Genomic DNA, 20,267 nt, shown 5'->3' with positions numbered 1-20,267 from the left:
GTTGTTTTTTCAATCTTTTGATAATGTTGATAATGTTTATCCAGAATAGATTCTGAAGAATCTTTGTCTTTACGAGAAAATAAGTAAAGTAACGTTGTAGAATTAATGTAGTTTGATTTCAGTACCATCGGAAACAAAACAATTCCCATTAGAAAAAAGTAAAAGCATCATTGTCATGAAATATTAAAGTTAATTAATGATCAGTATATCATATATTAGTTTCTTCTAGCGAAACGTTGTTAAATTAGTCTTCTACACTGGTATTGGTTTTACTGTTACTATGAACTGCACTGCGTTGAACATCAGCAGTGCTTTCTCTCTGCGAGTTGTGTCCCGATTGTATTTTAATATTTTCTATATAGAAAAGAAAATTGTTCCCCTCTCAGATCATCTGGAATATGCTCTTGAATGCTATGTAAAACTACCTATATTGCTGTCATTGATGTCAGTTTCATCTGGCGACATGAATTCTAATTTATTTTCTTCTTTCTGAAATACGTTTTGTGTAGTAAATTGTATTTGAGTTAAACGGTCATAGGCCACCACAAGCTTTAAAAGCATTTCCTTCTTCATGGAATTTATATATGGTATGATATATTGGTGCGAAATTCACCTTCGTAATGGGTTTAGTCTACCTACGTACTTTGTCTATGTTCCTGCACTACCCTTCGCCATGCAACTTTTAATCGTCTAAATATTCCTACATCGCATGGCTGGAAAATATGAGTTGCATTAGGTAATAATATACAAAAAAGTAAAATGAGTTTACTCAAAACAAAAATTATGTAAATTGAAATTTATGCAGGACCTGCGACCATCTAATAATACCAGTATAGGAAAGGTGACTCCATTCTCGACCATTTATGGTACATACACACAATATATGTATTAGTGTGGGGATTGAAATGAATTCGGTCAAGGTGTAATTTCATTAATATTGATTTAATATATACAGGGTGTTTGGCCACACCTGGGAAAAATTTTAATGGGAGATTCTAGAAGCCAAAATAAGACGAAAATTAAGAATATCAATTTTTCGACTGAGGTTTCGTTAAAAAGTAGTTATTAATAACATTAAATAAAAAAATTTCAAATCGTTCTGAAAAAATTATTTTTGGTCGCGGAGGTCAGTTAGAATCGTACCCCCGAAATCCTACTCAGTTTCGACAAAAAAAATTCAAGTAAAAAAGAATTTCGAATCGTCTTGGAAGAATTAGTTTTCGTTGCAGGGGTCAGTTACAAGCATTTTTTTTTTTGGTCGACAGCCGGATCGAACGATTTTAATGTTTCAAACAGCAACACAACGCACATTTTAATGGAGAATATGTAGAGATGTTGGAAAAGTTGTTCCTTGACCCCGTAAAGTGAGAAAAATCCCATATAACTGGTCAAATTTTCAAACAGCCCCCGCAACTCCTACTGATATAGTGAATAGTGAATATATTCCAATGAAACGTTTTTTTTCGCGAGTAGAGCTCATGGGTACCTACACAAAGAGTATTATTAAACAACTATTTTACAAACTGAATAAAAATCAGAAAGGAATTTTTAAGAAAAATCGACAGGCAGTGCCTAAATTTTTCGACGAAAGAAAAAGAAAATTTCAAATCGTTCTGAAAAAATTACTTTCGGTTTCGGGGGTCAATTACAATTATTTTCGGTGAATAGACATACCACATACGAAATCCTGCGCATTTTCGAGAAAAAAATTCGAAAGTAAGAGCGGAACTTTAAACGTCAATAACTTTGTTTAGTATCGTATTACTCCATCAACAAATTGGTATTCTTGATTTTCGTTCTACTTTAACCTCTAGAATCTCCCATTACAATTTCTCCCAGGGGATTCTAGAGACCAAAGTAAGACGAAAATCAAGAATACCAATTTGTTAATGGAGGCTTTATTAAAAAGTTGTTAACGTTTAAAGTTCCGCCCGTACTGAATTTCTTTCTCGAAAATGCGCATGATTAGGGGGATATGACGATTCACCCAAAATGGTTGTAAGTAACCCCCGCAACCGAAGATAATTTTTCCAAAACGATTTGAAATTTTTCTTTTCCATCGAACAAATTTCACACATTCTCGAATTTTTATCTCGAAAGTGGGTAAGATTTCGGAGGTATGTGTATTCACCAAAAATGATTGTAATTGACCCCCGCAACCGATAACAATTTTTCCAGAACGATTTGAAATTTTTGAGTTTAATTGTTAATAACTTTTCAACGTAGCCTCTATCAACAAATTGGTATTCTTGATTTTCGTCTGTATTTTCGTATTTTGGCATCTAGAATCCCCCATTAAAATTTTTCCCAGGGGTGGCCGAACACCCTGTACATATGTGTTCCCCGAGCAGGAAAACGACTTTTCGCTAAAATCATGAAAGTAAAAATTCTGTCCAAATGAGGAGTAGGAGTGATTTTCTAAGAGTTTGCTCATGATGCTACACGTAATAGCTACAAATGCACCTCATCGAAAATTTTTATTTAAAAGTATAGATTGAGAAAGTGGCACGTGAGGAACGTACGTAACCTAGATCGATGCACGTGTTTTACTGCACCGGGCACGAACGTACGACGATTTACACACACACACACACAGTCAATATCGCCGGTTTTTACAAAAGGCAAAGTCTTAAGTAAACATTTAAAGCCTCTGTAAGTTTTATCGCTTTTGCATTCTTGCAACTTAATTTAATTGGTTGTTTTTTGGAAAACAGATAAAACTATAAAAAGAATGAAAAACGGTTTTGACGAGTCCTGTACCTATGTTTAGTTCAGAATTTCGAATTCAGCGGTAAAAGTATGTAAATCTATATTATCCAATACACAGGACATAAAGGTAAGAGGAATGGATATTTTTACCAATACATTCATATTCTTAAATATCTGAATATTCTTCCTACTTGACCGACTTACTTTATAAATATATTTTTTAGGGACACGTGTCGTTCGGTTGAAGGAAACAGGATATCTATACAGTGTATAGGTATTCACCCTTGGGAAAAATTTTAGACTTTGTTGAAAAGTTATGGAACATTCCTAGCAACGGATCGGGGTGAGTTATACATTATTCGATTCGCCTAATTCAGTACATTATTGATATGCATTTCTATGCATCTGTGGAAATTCGTTATTTTTTTATAAACTGTTACTGTTATTGTTAGAAATATGACTTAAAATTCGTTAGTTTCTTTAGTGTTTAGGAGTGTGTGTGTGCGCGCGCGCGCGCGCGCGTGTGTGTGTGTGTGTGAAAGAAGCACACGTCGAGAAATGTTCTTTTAGTTTTTAAGTTTTCTTTTCACAATGGAAAATAAGTGTGTTTGTTTTGTAACAAGATTCATTATAATAAATAATATAAACAGTATTTTAACATGGTAGCAGAGGTCCGTGGTTTGTTCGTTAACAGTAAAGAAAAGAAATTTAGTTGTGAAAGGAAGATAACCTAAGATAGAAGCATGGCAAGTGAAAAAAAGGACGATTTCATGTTACAAATATTTTATGGAACTGGAAATTCAGGCTAAATTTATTTTTAGAAATGAAAGACTGTAACGAGGTTATTCTACATGATGAAAGACCGGCTGAAATAAGAGTCGAAGATTGGAATAAAAAAGAAATTAAAGCAAAAAGTTACATCGTAAACAGTATTTCAAACACTCAGTTAGAATTAATAATATCAGAAACGACTGCGAAAAATATGATTGCAAAGCTTGACGAAATTTATCTAGTTAAAAACAGTGCAGTAAAGCTATTGTGTAAAAGAAGATTGTTAGAATTAAAAATGAAAGAAGGTGAAAATCCAAGTGACTTCTTTAACGAATTTGAAACGCATATAAATAGGCTCAAAAATACTGGTGAGACTGTGAATGAAGAGGATAAATTGAATTATCTGTTATTAACGTTAACTTCTCACTTATTGTTGATATTATTGATGCACTGCCAACGAAGGAGAAAACAGTTGAGTATGTAAAATCTAAATTACTGTTAGAGTATCAAAAGAGAAACGGTAAAAGTTACTACTTTGAGTACAGCAGAAATTACACTCGCACGTTTAGTTCAAATTTAACTAAAAATCCTAGAGGTCATAGGTTTCGACACGTACAACGCAATCAGAACAAATATCTCAATTCAAAGGATAATCAGCATAGCAGTGCAACGACTACTGAAGCGGTACGTTACAAGTGTAATAAGTCAGGGCACATCCAACGTTACTGCCCAGAAAACTTTAATAATTATTACAAAAGGCAACCTTTTCAAACATATACAAAATAGACACGATACAAAAGTGGCTGGAAATTCGAGTCTAGATGACAGTAGAAATTACAATTCATTCAAGGTTGAAGTAATGAAAAGTAGCAAAATAGAAGAAGTAGAAATATTAAATGGCTACTAGATAGTGGTTGCTCAGATCACATAATAAACACAGATGAGTACTTTTATGAATCCAAAAATCTACAAAACCCGGTTGATATTAAAGTTGGTGATGGTTTTAAACTAATATCTGGAAAAATTGGTAATGTAATGATTAACATTAAATCGTTGCTATGTTCATTTTAAAAATTATAAATAATTTATCTAATTGGATCTATTCTACATTGTCAAATGGGAATTTGTAGAACGTGTATGATGCATAAAAATCATTTTTTTAGGCATAGAACTTCCACGAGTCGGTCAGGCGGACAGTATTAAAACCAGGTATGTAGACAGTACATGCAGCAACAGTAAAAAATGTCTCCCCGCCGCTGACAGTGTTTACAATATATAGTAAATTACTATTGCACGCAGTACGTTGGTTTAACTTGTTTTTATTATTAAATTTCATTATCATCTAAGTCTGGTATATTTTGATTTTTTACAGAATCAATCATCATCAAATGAAATTTCTGAAATTTCTTTTAAGAACTGATTAAATAAATCATCCTTTCCTTGCTTGGAAGGTTTATAAAACACGTAATGGCTTAAGTACCCAATGAAATTATCTTTTTTGCTGAAAATAGAAAATATAATATTTATTATTTTGTATTATATGTTAGAAAAACATATTAAAAAACGTGTGGAACTGCAAATACTAACCGACAATATTCAGGCAAAAAGTGTTTACTATGCTTCCACGTAGTTTCTGTTTTATTCGTATGAGCGCCTGTTTCTGGATCTTTAAAATGTAAACTATTTACGGTTTACGGTGAGATGTTTATACCCTTAGTTTTTAAAAGCCATTGCATTATATAAAGATATTTGAAAAGCAAAGAACGTGGTTTTCTAAAAACAAACTCAGTTACAGATATTGTTTTAAAATTACCATATATGCTAACATATAATTATGAGCAATGTCGTGATATTATATAACTAACATTAAATAAAAATACTGCGCAGCAATTGTGGAAGGGTAGAGTAGATAGAGACTGATGAATCAACATTTTGTTGTAGAAATAATGGCACAGAGGCCATTTGAAAATTAATCACAGCGTCAATTTTCAAGATCTCATTACTGATGCTTACATGAATTAAATTGAAGACGCCACTTTTTTCTAACATATAATACTATCAATATTTTATATTTCCAATAAGAGTAACTTCATTGGATACCTGAGCCATTATGTATTTAGTAAATGTATATATAATAGAAAGATGGTGATTTATTCAATGAGATATTTGCAGAAATAGCAGAAATTTCATTCAATAAATGTTATTGTTAACAAATTAGCATTTTACTAGCTGGCATTTTGAACACATGTAACGACAGTCACTTGTTTCCACCTGTGAACCTATCAGAATATATTTAAAATACTTAGTTACTTTGTAAAAATACCGAATTTCCGCAGATAATGAAATGCATATAAATAATATACTGAATTAGACGAATCGAATTACGTATAACTCATCCCGATCGTTGAACGGGTCGTTTGCTAGGAATATACCAAAAAACGTTCTTGACAAGTCTATAAAATACTTCAGTTCACTTTCATTATTAGATGCGTTGACTTTAATTCTATAAATTATAATGATAAGTTCAAGATTTTACAGAAAGAGTTTATTTGTAATATTAAAGATTTCCTATATAAGGACAAGAAGAATACTTTTACCAATATCTATCCATCTATCTTAATATTCTTCCCACTTGGCCCACTTACTTTAACGAGTCTGAGTAAATCATCAGTACTATCTCTATTTTTATTAATAAAATGAATCTGTGATTCCATATCCAAAGATATAGTAAAAGCTACAAAATTCAGATTATTCAAGTTACTTCTATCACTCATCAAATTTTTTATGAAATTCTATGCTAATTCATGCTCTTTAAAATATTTATAATCTACTGGGACTTCATTAACTTTATGTTTTAATAAATCAATAATCAAAGTATCTATAATTAATATTAAAATCAAATAACAGTGTCAAAATAGTATTAATATTATCTTTTATTAATACTATCAATCTCTGGTATTTAAATTTTATTAAATATTTCAAATCTGTTATCACCTTGTTCAAATAATTTATTACTAGTTTTGATAATATATTTTGGGATGGATTTTTTTAGAATGATAGCAATTCAGTTGTGAATTTTTATGAGGAACAAAGGGTTATTATTATACAATTAACATGTATATAATTCATTAACTTGCCCATTTAGGGGTAACATGTTATGCATAAATAGAGATTTACATACTTGTATAAATACCCACACTAAAATCATGTAAATATCTAAATCATTTTTAAATCTATGATTTGGAAAATTTTAGGGACTTGGAACTTAATTCATCCTTTATCTTACAGTTTTATCGTCAACACGTGGCCAACACGTATGCGAAGAAGGCAAAATCATGAGCCAGATGCTGGTATAACCCAGACCTAACCAAGACCTAACCGGTGTTATCCTCTAAAATATTGATCGAAACCAGGTTTAATTGACTGCTTCAGTGTGGTACCACATTACTACGTGATTCAAACACGAAAAAAACCCAGGATCTGGCCAACAAGTTTGCGAAAAAGGCGAAAGTATAAGCCAGATGCGCGCATATCCCAGACCTAACCCAGACCTAACCGGTGTTATCCTCTAAAATATTGATCGAAACCAGGTTTAATTGACTGCTTCAGTGTGTTACCACATTAGTACGTGATTCAAACACGAAAAAAACCCAGGATCTGGCCAACAAGTATGCGAAAAAGGCGAAAGTATAAGCCAGATGCGCGCATATCCCAGACCTAACCCAGACCTAACCGGTGTTATCCTCTAAAATACTGACCGAATCCAGGTTTAATTGACTGTTACTGTGTGGTACCACATTACTACGTGATTCAAACCAGAAGAAACCCAGGATCTGGCCAACAAGTATGCGAAGAAGGCATAATCATGAGCCAGATGCGGGCATAACCCAGACCTGACCCAGACCTAACCGGTGTTATCCTCTAAAATATTGATCGAAATCAGGTTTAATTGACTGCTTCTTTGTGGGCCCACATTACTGCGTGATTCAAACCGGAACAAACCATGGATCTGACCAACATAGTAGTATACAGGGTGTTCGGCCAGCCCTGAGAAACATTTTAATAGGAGATTCTAGAGGCCAAACTAAGACGAAAATCAAGAATACCAATTTGTTGATGGTGGCTTCGTTAAAAAGTTATTAACAATTAAATTCAAAAATTTCAAATCGTTCCGGAAAAATTATTTTCGGCTGCGGAGGTCAATTACAAGCATTTTCAGTGAATAGACATATATTCGAAATCCTACTCAGTTTCGAGAAAAAAATTCGAGTATGTGTTGATATTTTTCGGCGAAAAACAAATTTTTCAAAAATTTTTCTAAAAAAATTATTTTCGGTTGCAGGGGTCAATTACAATCATTTTTGGTCATTACACATACCCCCGAAATCCTACGCACTTTCGAGGAAAAAATTCCTTACCGAAAATCTAATCGGGTGCCTATATTTTTCGATGAAAAAAAAAGATTTCAAATCGTTCTGTGAAAAATTATTTTCAGTTGCGAGGGTCGGTGACAATCATTTTTTATGTATAGACATACCCCCGAAATCTTGCGCATTTTCGAGAAAAAAATTCAGTACGAGCGGAACTTTAAACATTAATAACTTTTTAACAGTGCCTCCATCAACAAATTGGTATTCTTGATTTTCGTCTTATTTTGACCTCTAGAATCCCCCATTAAAATTTTTCCCATGGATGGCCAAACACCCTGTATGTAGGGAACCGTGCAGTTGAAAATTATTAAATCGCGCACGAATTTTTGGCCGTACAGCGAATCGTTCGCTGTCCACGAGCTTGCACGAGCGAAGACGGTTACCGCCGAAAAAGCCGTCAACACGCGGCGAGCGTACGGCCGAACAGCTGATGGGTGAATAACCCAGAAAGCGAGAAAAGACAGCACGGAAGAGAGAAAGATTGAAGAAAAGTACGTAGTAGGTGTGACTGTGTTTAACGAAATAAATACGAGTGTACCGATTAACGAACAAACACGGTTCCTGATAATCCCATACATACATACGTACAGTGTTGTTCCAAGTGGAGTTTGAAAAAGATGCTAATAAAAATGTTGCATAGTCATAACCACCTGGTTCAGTTACTACATTCACCCTGTAAAAACAACACAATAATATTATTTATTATTTTCTTTTCACGTTCTTAACTTTATTTTTATTTTTAGTTTGAGTTTTACATTTCTCCTTCTCTTCGTCTTGCTTTTCTTTCTCCTTTTCCTTTTCATTTTTCTGTTTTTCTTTCTTTTTTCAATAGCTTTTCTTCTTTTAATTTCTCGGCTTGTTTTTTTCTTTTCTAATCGTTCTTCTTTCATTCTTTGTTTTTCTTTTTCCTGGTTATCAATTGCTTCTATTTTTTCAAGCTGAGCCTATTTTCATGTCTTTGATGTAACTTTGATTGCACACACTCTTTCTATATTTCTTTTCTTTTCTTTTCTTTGTTGTTTTTTCAATCTTTTGATAATGTTGATAATGTTTATCCAGAATAGATTCTGAAGAATCTTTGTCTTTACGAGAAAATAAGTAAAGTAACGTTGTAGAATTAATGTAGTTTGATTTCAGTACCATCGGAAACAAAACAATTCCCATTAGAAAAAAGTAAAAGCATCATTGTCATGAAATATTAAAGTTAATTAATGATCAGTATATCATATATTAGTTTCTTCTAGCGAAACGTTGTTAAATTAGTCTTCTACACTGGTATTGGTTTTACTGTTACTATGAACTGCACTGCGTTGAACATCAGCAGTGCTTTCTCTCTGCGAGTTGTGTCCCGATTGTATTTTAATATTTTCTATATAGAAAAGAAAATTGTTCCCCTCTCAGATCATCTGGAATATGCTCTTGAATGCTATGTAAAACTACCTATATTGCTGTCATTGATGTCAGTTTCATCTGGCGACATGAATTCTAATTTATTTTCTTCTTTCTGAAATACGTTTTGTGTAGTAAATTGTATTTGAGTTAAACGGTCATAGGCCACCACAAGCTTTAAAAGCATTTCCTTCTTCATGGAATTTATATATGGTATGATATATTGGTGCGAAATTCACCTTCGTAATGGGTTTAGTCTACCTACGTACTTTGTCTATGTTCCTGCACTACCCTTCGCCATGCAACTTTTAATCGTCTAAATATTCCTACATCGCATGGCTGGAAAATATGAGTTGCATTAGGTAATAATATACAAAAAAGTAAAATGAGTTTACTCAAAACAAAAATTATGTAAATTGAAATTTATGCAGGACCTGCGACCATCTAATAATACCAGTATAGGAAAGGTGACTCCATTCTCGACCATTTATGGTACATACACACAATATATGTATTAGTGTGGGGATTGAAATGAATTCGGTCAAGGTGTAATTTCATTAATATTGATTTAATATATACAGGGTGTTTGGCCACACCTGGGAAAAATTTTAATGGGAGATTCTAGAAGCCAAAATAAGACGAAAATTAAGAATATCAATTTTTCGACTGAGGTTTCGTTAAAAAGTAGTTATTAATAACATTAAATAAAAAAATTTCAAATCGTTCTGAAAAAATTATTTTTGGTCGCGGAGGTCAGTTAGAATCGTACCCCCGAAATCCTACTCAGTTTCGACAAAAAAAATTCAAGTAAAAAAGAATTTCGAATCGTCTTGGAAGAATTAGTTTTCGTTGCAGGGGTCAGTTACAAGCATTTTTTTTTTTGGTCGACAGCCGGATCGAACGATTTTAATGTTTCAAACAGCAACACAACGCACATTTTAATGGAGAATATGTAGAGATGTTGGAAAAGTTGTTCCTTGACCCCGTAAAGTGAGAAAAATCCCATATAACTGGTCAAATTTTCAAACAGCCCCCGCAACTCCTACTGATATAGTGAATAGTGAATATATTCCAATGAAACGTTTTTTTTCGCGAGTAGAGCTCATGGGTACCTACACAAAGAGTATTATTAAACAACTATTTTACAAACTGAATAAAAATCAGAAAGGAATTTTTAAGAAAAATCGACAGGCAGTGCCTAAATTTTTCGACGAAAGAAAAAGAAAATTTCAAATCGTTCTGAAAAAATTACTTTCGGTTTCGGGGGTCAATTACAATTATTTTCGGTGAATAGACATACCACATACGAAATCCTGCGCATTTTCGAGAAAAAAATTCGAAAGTAAGAGCGGAACTTTAAACGTCAATAACTTTGTTTAGTATCGTATTACTCCATCAACAAATTGGTATTCTTGATTTTCGTTCTACTTTAACCTCTAGAATCTCCCATTACAATTTCTCCCAGGGGATTCTAGAGACCAAAGTAAGACGAAAATCAAGAATACCAATTTGTTAATGGAGGCTTTATTAAAAAGTTGTTAACGTTTAAAGTTCCGCCCGTACTGAATTTCTTTCTCGAAAATGCGCATGATTAGGGGGATATGACGATTCACCCAAAATGGTTGTAAGTAACCCCCGCAACCGAAGATAATTTTTCCAAAACGATTTGAAATTTTTCTTTTCCATCGAACAAATTTCACACATTCTCGAATTTTTATCTCGAAAGTGGGTAAGATTTCGGAGGTATGTGTATTCACCAAAAATGATTGTAATTGACCCCCGCAACCGATAACAATTTTTCCAGAACGATTTGAAATTTTTGAGTTTAATTGTTAATAACTTTTCAACGTAGCCTCTATCAACAAATTGGTATTCTTGATTTTCGTCTGTATTTTCGTATTTTGGCATCTAGAATCCCCCATTAAAATTTTTCCCAGGGGTGGCCGAACACCCTGTACATATGTGTTCCCCGAGCAGGAAAACGACTTTTCGCTAAAATCATGAAAGTAAAAATTCTGTCCAAATGAGGAGTAGGAGTGATTTTCTAAGAGTTTGCTCATGATGCTACACGTAATAGCTACAAATGCACCTCATCGAAAATTTTTATTTAAAAGTATAGATTGAGAAAGTGGCACGTGAGGAACGTACGTAACCTAGATCGATGCACGTGTTTTACTGCACCGGGCACGAACGTACGACGATTTACACACACACACACACAGTCAATATCGCCGGTTTTTACAAAAGGCAAAGTCTTAAGTAAACATTTAAAGCCTCTGTAAGTTTTATCGCTTTTGCATTCTTGCAACTTAATTTAATTGGTTGTTTTTTGGAAAACAGATAAAACTATAAAAAGAATGAAAAACGGTTTTGACGAGTCCTGTACCTATGTTTAGTTCAGAATTTCGAATTCAGCGGTAAAAGTATGTAAATCTATATTATCCAATACACAGGACATAAAGGTAAGAGGAATGGATATTTTTACCAATACATTCATATTCTTAAATATCTGAATATTCTTCCTACTTGACCGACTTACTTTATAAATATATTTTTTAGGGACACGTGTCGTTCGGTTGAAGGAAACAGGATATCTATACAGTGTATAGGTATTCACCCTTGGGAAAAATTTTAGACTTTGTTGAAAAGTTATGGAACATTCCTAGCAACGGATCGGGGTGAGTTATACATTATTCGATTCGCCTAATTCAGTACATTATTGATATGCATTTCTATGCATCTGTGGAAATTCGTTATTTTTTTATAAACTGTTACTGTTATTGTTAGAAATATGACTTAAAATTCGTTAGTTTCTTTAGTGTTTAGGAGTGTGTGTGTGTGTGCGCGCGCGCGCGCGCGTGTGTGTGTGTGTGAAAGAAGCACACGTCGAGAAATGTTCTTTTAGTTTTTAAGTTTTCTTTTCACAATGGAAAATAAGTGTGTTTGTTTTGTAACAAGATTCATTATAATAAATAATATAAACAGTATTTTAACATGGTAGCAGAGGTCCGTGGTTTGTTCGTTAACAGTAAAGAAAAGAAATTTAGTTGTGAAAGGAAGATAACCTAAGATAGAAGCATGGCAAGTGAAAAAAAGGACGATTTCATGTTACAAATATTTTATGGAACTGGAAATTCAGGCTAAATTTATTTTTAGAAATGAAAGACTGTAACGAGGTTATTCTACATGATGAAAGACCGGCTGAAATAAGAGTCGAAGATTGGAATAAAAAAGAAATTAAAGCAAAAAGTTACATCGTAAACAGTATTTCAAACACTCAGTTAGAATTAATAATATCAGAAACGACTGCGAAAAATATGATTGCAAAGCTTGACGAAATTTATCTAGTTAAAAACAGTGCAGTAAAGCTATTGTGTAAAAGAAGATTGTTAGAATTAAAAATGAAAGAAGGTGAAAATCCAAGTGACTTCTTTAACGAATTTGAAACGCATATAAATAGGCTCAAAAATACTGGTGAGACTGTGAATGAAGAGGATAAATTGAATTATCTGTTATTAACGTTAACTTCTCACTTATTGTTGATATTATTGATGCACTGCCAACGAAGGAGAAAACAGTTGAGTATGTAAAATCTAAATTACTGTTAGAGTATCAAAAGAGAAACGGTAAAAGTTACTACTTTGAGTACAGCAGAAATTACACTCGCACGTTTAGTTCAAATTTAACTAAAAATCCTAGAGGTCATAGGTTTCGACACGTACAACGCAATCAGAACAAATATCTCAATTCAAAGGATAATCAGCATAGCAGTGCAACGACTACTGAAGCGGTACGTTACAAGTGTAATAAGTCAGGGCACATCCAACGTTACTGCCCAGAAAACTTTAATAATTATTACAAAAGGCAACCTTTTCAAACATATACAAAATAGACACGATACAAAAGTGGCTGGAAATTCGAGTCTAGATGACAGTAGAAATTACAATTCATTCAAGGTTGAAGTAATGAAAAGTAGCAAAATAGAAGAAGTAGAAATATTAAATGGCTACTAGATAGTGGTTGCTCAGATCACATAATAAACACAGATGAGTACTTTTATGAATCCAAAAATCTACAAAACCCGGTTGATATTAAAGTTGGTGATGGTTTTAAACTAATATCTGGAAAAATTGGTAATGTAATGATTAACATTAAATCGTTGCTATGTTCATTTTAAAAATTATAAATAATTTATCTAATTGGATCTATTCTACATTGTCAAATGGGAATTTGTAGAACGTGTATGATGCATAAAAATCATTTTTTTAGGCATAGAACTTCCACGAGTCGGTCAGGCGGACAGTATTAAAACCAGGTATGTAGACAGTACATGCAGCAACAGTAAAAAATGTCTCCCCGCCGCTGACAGTGTTTACAATATATAGTAAATTACTATTGCACGCAGTACGTTGGTTTAACTTGTTTTTATTATTAAATTTCATTATCATCTAAGTCTGGTATATTTTGATTTTTTACAGAATCAATCATCATCAAATGAAATTTCTGAAATTTCTTTTAAGAACTGATTAAATAAATCATCCTTTCCTTGCTTGGAAGGTTTATAAAACACGTAATGGCTTAAGTACCCAATGAAATTATCTTTTTTGCTGAAAATAGAAAATATAATATTTATTATTTTGTATTATATGTTAGAAAAACATATTAAAAAACGTGTGGAACTGCAAATACTAACCGACAATATTCAGGCAAAAAGTGTTTACTATGCTTCCACGTAGTTTCTGTTTTATTCGTATGAGCGCCTGTTTCTGGATCTTTAAAATGTAAACTATTTACGGTTTACGGTGAGATGTTTATACCCTTAGTTTTTAAAAGCCATTGCATTATATAAAGATATTTGAAAAGCAAAGAACGTGGTTTTCTAAAAACAAACTCAGTTACAGATATTGTTTTAAAATTACCATATATGCTAACATATAATTATGAGCAATGTCGTGATATTATATAACTAACATTAAATAAAAATACTGCGCAGCAATTGTGGAAGGGTAGAGTAGATAGAGACTGATGAATCAACATTTTGTTGTAGAAATAATGGCACAGAGGCCATTTGAAAATTAATCACAGCGTCAATTTTCAAGATCTCATTACTGATGCTTACATGAATTAAATTGAAGACGCCACTTTTTTCTAACATATAATACTATCAATATTTTATATTTCCAATAAGAGTAACTTCATTGGATACCTGAGCCATTATGTATTTAGTAAATGTATATATAATAGAAAGATGGTGATTTATTCAATGAGATATTTGCAGAAATAGCAGAAATTTCATTCAATAAATGTTATTGTTAACAAATTAGCATTTTACTAGCTGGCATTTTGAACACATGTAACGACAGTCACTTGTTTCCACCTGTGAACCTATCAGAATATATTTAAAATACTTAGTTACTTTGTAAAAATACCGAATTTCCGCAGATAATGAAATGCATATAAATAATATACTGAATTAGACGAATCGAATTACGTATAACTCATCCCGATCGTTGAACGGGTCGTTTGCTAGGAATATACCAAAAAACGTTCTTGACAAGTCTATAAAATACTTCAGTTCACTTTCATTATTAGATGCGTTGACTTTAATTCTATAAATTATAATGATAAGTTCAAGATTTTACAGAAAGAGTTTATTTGTAATATTAAAGATTTCCTATATAAGGACAAGAAGAATACTTTTACCAATATCTATCCATCTATCTTAATATTCTTCCCACTTGGCCCACTTACTTTAACGAGTCTGAGTAAATCATCAGTACTATCTCTATTTTTATTAATAAAATGAATCTGTGATTCCATATCCAAAGATATAGTAAAAGCTACAAAATTCAGATTATTCAAGTTACTTCTATCACTCATCAAATTTTTTATGAAATTCTATGCTAATTCATGCTCTTTAAAATATTTATAATCTACTGGGACTTCATTAACTTTATGTTTTAATAAATCAATAATCAAAGTATCTATAATTAATATTAAAATCAAATAACAGTGTCAAAATAGTATTAATATTATCTTTTATTAATACTATCAATCACTGGTATTTAAATTTTATTAAATATTTCAAATCTGTTATCACCTTGTTCAAATAATTTATTACTAGTTTTGATAATATATTTTGGGATGGATTTTTTTAGAATGATAGCAATTCAGTTGTGAATTTTTATGAGGAACAAAGGGTTATTATTATACAATTAACATGTATATAATTCATTAACTTGCCCATTTAGGGGTAACATGTTATGCATAAATAGAGATTTACATACTTGTATAAATACCCACACTAAAATCATGTAAATATCTAAATCATTTTTAAATCTATGATTTGGAAAATTTTAGGGACTTGGAACTTAATTCATCCTTTATCTTACAGTTTTATCGTCAACACGTGGCCAACACGTATGCGAAGAAGGCAAAATCATGAGCCAGATGCGGGCATAACCCAGACCTAACCCAGACCTAACCGGTGTTATCCTCTAAAATATTGATCGAAACCAGGTTTAATTGACTGCTTCAGTGTGGTACCACATTACTACGTGATTCAAACACGAAAAAAACCCAGGATCTGGCCAACAAGTTTGCGAAAAAGGCGATAGTATAAGCCAGATGCGCGCATATCCCAGACCTAACCGGTGTTGTCCTCTAAAATATTGATCGAAACCAGGTTTAATTGACTGCTTCAGTGTGTTACCACATTAGTACGTGATTCAAACACGAAAAAAACCCAGGATCTGGCCAACAAGTATGCGAAGAAGGCAAAATCATGAGCCAGATGCGGGCATAACGCAGACCTAACCCAGACCTAACCGGTGTTATCCTCTAAAATATTGATCGAAACCAGGTTTAATTGACTGCTTCAGTGTGTTACCACATTACTACGTGATTCAAACACGAAAAAAACCCAGGATCTGGCCAACAAGTATGCAAAGGAGGCAAAACCATGAGCCAGATGCGGGCATATCCCGGACCTAACCCAGACCTAACCGGTGTTATCCGCTAAAATACTGTCCGAATCCAGGTTTAATGGACTGTTTCTGTGTGGTACCACATTACTACGTGATTCATACCCGAAAAAAAACCCAGGATCTAGCCAACAAGTTTGCGAAAAAGGCGAAAGTATAAGCCAGATGCGCGCATATCCCAGACCTAACCCAGACCTAACCGGTGTTATCCGCTAAAATACTGTCCGAATCCAGGTTTAATGGACTGTTTCTGTGTGGTACCACATTACTACGTGATTCAAACCCGAAAAAAACCCAGGATCTAGCCAACAAGTTTGCGAAAAAGGCGAAAGTATAAGCCAGATGCGCGCATATCCCAGACCTAACCCAGACCTAACCGGTGTTATCCTCTAAAATATTGATCGAAAGCAGGTTTAATTGACTGCTTCAGTGTGTTACCACATTACTACGTGATTCAAACCCAAAAAAAACCCAGGATCTAGCCAAGAAGTTTGCGAAAAAGGCGAAAGTATAAACCAGATGCGCGCATATCCCAGACCTAACCGGTGTTGTCCTCTAAAATATTGATCGAAACCAGGTTTAATTGACTGCTTCAGTGTTGTACCACATTACTACGTGATTCAAACACGAAAAAAACCCAGGATCTGGCCAACAAGTTTGCGAAAAAGGCGAAAGTATAAGCCAGATGCGCGCATATCCCAGACCTAACCGGTGTTGTCCTCTAAAATTTTGATCGAAACCAGGTTTAATTGACTTCTTCAGTGTTGTACCACATTACTACGTGATACAAACACGAAAAAAACCCAGGATCTGGCCAACAAGTTTGCGAAAAAGGCGAAAGTATAAGCCAGATGCGCGCATATCCCAGACCTAACCCAGACCTAACCGGTGTTATCCTCTAAAATATTGATCGAAACCAGGTTTAATTGACTGCATCTGTGTTGTACCACATTACTACGTGATTCAAACACGAAAAAAACCCAGGATCTGGCCAACAAGTTTGCGAAAAAGACGAAAGTATAAGCCAGATGCGCGCATATCCCAGACCTAACCCAGACCTAACCGGTGTTATCCTCTAAAATATTGATCGAAAGCAGGTTTAATTGACTGTTTCTGTGTGGTACCACATTACTACGTGATTCAAACCCGAAAAAAAACCCAGGATCTAGCCAACAAGTTTGCGAAAAAGGTGAAAGTATAAGCGATATGCGGGCATATCCCAGACCTAACCCAGACCTAACCGGTGTTATCCTCTAAAATATTGGTCGAAACCAGGTTTAATTGACTGCTTCAGTGTGTTACCACATTACTACGTGATTCAAAGACGAAAAAACCCAGGATCTGGCCAACACGTATGCGAAGAAGGCGAAATCATGAGCCAGATGCTGGTATAACCCAGACCTAACCCAGACCTAACCGGTGTTATCCTTAAAATATTGATCGAAAGCAGGTTTAATTGTCTGCTTCAGTGTGTTACCACATTACTACGTGATTCAAACACGAAAAAACCCAGGATCTGGCCAACAAGTATGCGAAAAAGGCGAAAGTATAAGCCAGATGCGCGCATATCCCAGACCTAACCTGTGTTATCCTCTAAAATATTGATCGAAACCAGGTTTAATTGACTGGTTCAGTGTTGTACCACATTACTACGTGATTCAAACACGAAAAAAACCCAGGATCTGGCCAACAAGTATGGAAAGGAGGCAAAATCATGAGCCAGATGCGGGCATATCCCGGACCTAACCCAGACCTAACCGGTGTTATCCGCTAAAATACTGTCCGAATCCAGGTTTAATGGACTGTTTCTGTGTGGTACCACATTACTACGTGATTCATACCCGAAAAAAAACCCAGGATCTAGCCAACAAGTTTGCGAAAAAGGTGAAAGTATGAGCCAGATGCGCGCATATCCCTGTCCTAACCCAGACCTAACCGGTGTTATCCTCTAAAATATTGATCGAAAGCAGGTTTAATTGACTGCTTCAGTGTGTTACCACATTACTACGTGATTCAAACACGAAAAAACCCAGGATCTGGCTAACAAGTATGCGAAAAAGGCGAAAGTATAAGCCAGATGCGCGCATATCCCAGACCTAACCGGTGTTATCCTCTAAAATACTGTCCGAAACCAGGTTTAATGGACTGTTTCTGTGTGGTACCACATTACTACGTGATTCAAACACGAAAAAAACCCAGGATCTGGCCAACAAGTATGGAAAGGAGGCAAAATCATGAGCCAGATGCGGGCATATCCCGGACCTAACCCAGACCTAACCGGTGTTATCCGCTAAAATACTGTCCGAATCCAGGTTTAATGGACTATTTCTGTGTGGTACCACATTACTACGTGATTCATACCCGAAAAAAAACCCAGGATCTAGCCAACAAGTTTGCGAAAAAGGTGAAAGTGTGAGCCAGATGCGCGCATATCCCAGACCTAACCCAGACCTAACCGGTGTTATCCTCTAAAATATTGATCGAAAGCAGGTTTAATTGACTGCTTCAGTGTGTTACCACATTACTACGTGATTCAAACACGAAAAAAACCCAGGATCTGGCCAACAAGTTTGCGAAAAAGGTGAAAGTATAAGCCATATGCGCGCATATCCCAGACCTAACCCAGACCTAACCGGTGTTATCCTCTAAAATACTGTCCGAAACCAGGTTCAATGGACTGTTTCGGTGTGGTACCACATTACTACGTGATTCAAACACGAAAAAACCCCAGGATCTGGCCAACAAGTTTGCGAAAAAGGCGAAAGTATAAGCCAGATGCGCGCATATCCCAGACCTAACCGGTGTTATCCTCTAAAATATTGATCGAAACGAGGTTTAATTGACTGCTTCAGTGTTGTACCACATTACTACGTGATTCAAACACGAAAAAAACGCAGGATCTGGCCAACAAGTTTGCGAAAAAGGCGAAAGTATAAGCCAGATGCGCGCATATCCCAGACCTAACCCAGACCTAACCGGTGTTGTCCTCTAAAATATTGATCGAAAGCAGGTTTAATTGTCTGCTTCAGTGTGTTACCACATTACTACGTGATTCAAACACGAAAAAAACCCAGGATCTGGCCAACAAGTTTGCGAAAAAGGCGAAACTATAAGCCAGATGCGCGCATATCCCAGACCTAACCCAGACCTAACCGGTGTTATCCTCTAAAATATTGATCGAAAGCAGGTATAATTGACTGCTTCAGTGTGTTACCACATTACTACGTGATTCAAACACGAAAAAAACCCAGGATCTCGCCAACAAGTTTGCGAAAAAGGCGAAAGTATAAGCCAGATGCGCGCATATCCCAGACCTAACCCAGACCTAACACGTGTTATCCGCTAAAATACTGTCCGAATCCAGGTTTAATGGACTGTTTCTGTGTGGTACCACATTACTACGTGATTCAAACCCGAAAAAAACCCAGGATCTGGCCAACAAGTTTGCGAAAATGGCGAAAGTATAAGCCAGATGCGCGCATATCCCAGACCTAACCGGTGTTATCCTCTAAAATATTCATCGAAACCAGGTTTAACTGACTGCTTCAGTGTTGTACCACATTACTACGTGATTCAAACCCGAAAAAAACCCAGGATCTGGCCAACAAGTTTGCGAAAATGGCGAAAGTATAAGCCAGATGCGCGCATATCCCAGACCTAACCGGTGTTATCCTCTAAAATATTCATCGAAACCAGGTTTAACTGACTGCTTCAGTGTTGTACCACATTACTATGTGATTCAAACACGAATAAAACCCAGGATCTGGCCAACAAGTTTGCGAAAAAGGTGAAAGTATAAGCCATATGCGCGCATAACCCAGACCTAACCGGTGTTATCCTCTAAAATATTGATCGAAACCAGGTTTAATTGACTGCTTCAGTGTGTTACCACATTACTACGTGATTCAAAGACGAAAAAACCCAGTATCTGGCCAACAAGTATGCGAAAAAGGCGAAAGTATAAGCCATATGCGCGCATATCCCA

General features: G+C 34.8%; 2 long non-coding RNA genes across 2 annotated transcripts; both read left to right on the top strand.

Annotated features, from left to right (window-relative positions):
* The first annotated feature begins 3,254 nt into the window (after positions 1-3,254).
* LOC143341010 (uncharacterized) lies at positions 3,255-7,714 on the top strand. Its single transcript, XR_013079549.1, has 3 exons — positions 3,255-4,507; positions 4,644-4,689; positions 6,769-7,714. It is a non-coding gene; the product is annotated as an uncharacterized LOC143341010 (long non-coding RNA).
* Positions 7,715-12,179: 4,465 nt separating this feature from the next.
* On the top strand, positions 12,180-15,743 carry LOC143341165 (uncharacterized). Its single transcript, XR_013079566.1, has 3 exons — positions 12,180-13,432; positions 13,569-13,614; positions 15,694-15,743. It is a non-coding gene; the product is annotated as an uncharacterized LOC143341165 (long non-coding RNA).
* Positions 15,744-20,267: the final 4,524 nt, after the last annotated feature.

This window comes from Colletes latitarsis, chromosome 4 (assembly GCF_051014445.1).
Source record: "Colletes latitarsis isolate SP2378_abdomen chromosome 4, iyColLati1, whole genome shotgun sequence".
Classification (NCBI taxonomy): domain Eukaryota; kingdom Metazoa; phylum Arthropoda; class Insecta; order Hymenoptera; family Colletidae; genus Colletes; species Colletes latitarsis.
The sequence above is the reverse complement of the archived record's forward strand: the minus strand, read 5'-3'. Positions and strand labels throughout refer to the sequence as shown.